Source organism: Callorhinchus milii, unplaced genomic scaffold, assembly GCF_018977255.1.
Source record: "Callorhinchus milii isolate IMCB2004 unplaced genomic scaffold, IMCB_Cmil_1.0 Scaffold22, whole genome shotgun sequence".
In the NCBI taxonomy this organism is placed as follows: Eukaryota; Metazoa; Chordata; class Chondrichthyes; order Chimaeriformes; family Callorhinchidae; genus Callorhinchus; species Callorhinchus milii.
In genome coordinates, this window is record NW_024704763.1 from 3458201 (window position 1) to 3460066 (window position 1866).

The 1866-nt window shown below is 41.9% G+C and overlaps 1 non-coding gene across 1 annotated transcript; it reads left to right on the plus strand.

Annotated features, from left to right (window-relative positions):
- The first annotated feature begins 1526 nt into the window (after positions 1-1526).
- On the plus strand, positions 1527-1599 carry trnap-cgg. Its single transcript has one exon. It is a non-coding gene; the product is annotated as a tRNA-Pro (tRNA).
- The last annotated feature ends 267 nt before the right edge of the window (positions 1600-1866 follow it).

Below are 1866 nucleotides of genomic sequence, written 5' to 3' on the forward strand. Positions count from 1 at the left end.
CCAGACCTTGTTTTTAGGTTCCTGTGTTCCTTTGGAATGAAGTGGTGATCGAGAGCACTCTCGAGGTCAGAGTTGTCCCAGTGATTGTAAAGCAGTCTGATTCTATGCCAGACTCTAATAATTTCATTGTTGTAACCAAAAAGGTTGAGAGAGCTTTGTCACAGATCTCAAAACCCTCACCGAGGCAATAGTTCCACCCACAATCTTCTTGGGCCAAATCTTTCACAATGGTGAAGCGATTCAAGAAAGACTTTGCAGAACTGATCAAACTATAAGAACAGAAGATAAGCCACTCCCCTGATTTTTAATTGACTTTAGTGTCCTGGCATCAACCACCGCTCATGACAACTTGTTCCAGTTCCTGATTTGAAAAAAACCTTCTAGCTGTCTGTCCTAAAATTGGCCATTGTAACTCTGAACCTATGTTCACTTGCATACACCTATAATGTTCCTTCCCTCTGATAACTCTTCTCCCAAGAATACAAGAGTCCCACCTTGCTGGCATTAATCTCGTGTCCCAAGGTGGAAAGAGAAAAAAATGGGCATGAATCATGTCCCAAAAGCCTGTGTCAGCCTGGCACAGTCGTAACGCTTCACCTCTGAGTCAGAAGGTTGTGGGTTCAAGCCCCATGTCAGGACTTGAAATCACACAGCTGATACTCCAATGCAGTTCTGGGGATGGGGGGAGTTGCCATGTTGGAGGTGCTACCTTCAAATTAGGTGTTAAACTGAGGTCCCGTCTGTCTATTCAGGTGGATGTTAAAGATCCATGGCAATATTCGAAATGTAAAGGGAGATTCTCATGGTGCCCTGGCCAACAATCGTTTGGTTAAATTAGTCGTTTATCTCCTGGCTGCTTTTGAACCATTGCTTTGTGCCACCTTCATCTAAGGAACAAGAAACAGGTTAAGAAACACTACTAATTTTATCCTGTTGTTGCATAAGTGGGATTTGACTTGATTTGATTAAAATGGGAACAGATCGTAGTTGTGTAGCTCAGAGTGACATATGTCTGGTTGGGGGGTGAAAGGACCCCATTTGTGCGACTCTGGATTTTTTAATAATAAGGGATCCTGTTAAGAAACACCGTAAACTTCTCTCCCCACATTATCACTTTGTCAGTATTTTGGTTCTGATTTATAATGCTGTTAATAACTTCCAGAAATTCTAAATAAAACCACATGCTGGCCTTTTAAAATATAAAATACAGTAAAAACACAATGAAAAGCAGCACTGGTTCATGTTCTTCCTTTTGGGGTTGATACAACTTCAGCTGAGCACAATACATTCAATTTAATTTGCAATGTGATACCTGAACAAGGGTGCATGTTCTCCATTACATGCAACTAAACATTGTCTAGGAGGCACAGAGGGTTTGGCACCAACCTTTCACCTCTGTGACCTGAGGTAAAATGCAACAAACTTTAGCTTGTAAGAAAGCCCATGGCATTGTTCGAAAAAAAAGGGAGTTTCTCCTGGTGTCCTTTATTACTAAATTAGCAAACTCACTCAGAGAGGGCCTTATAAGTCTTGTAGTTTAGTGATTAGAGCGCTCGCCTCGGAAGTGAGAGGGCCTGGGTTCGATTCCCAGCAGGATGAAATGTGGGGCAAGTTTCCTTACTCCACATGCCTCTGTTTATCTAGCAGTAAGTAGGAATTTGGTTGTTAGACGATTGGTGGATCGCATTTCCGGGGGTAATAATTCCTTCAATATGAATTTAAGAAAATGATTTGGTCACTCAATCCACGACTGTTTGTGGGACGCTGCTGTGCGTAATTGACTGCCGCTTTTCGCCCATAAAATATACAGTCAAATTACTTTACAGTAATTCTGTGAAGTGCTTTGAGACGTCTCAAAGACGTGAT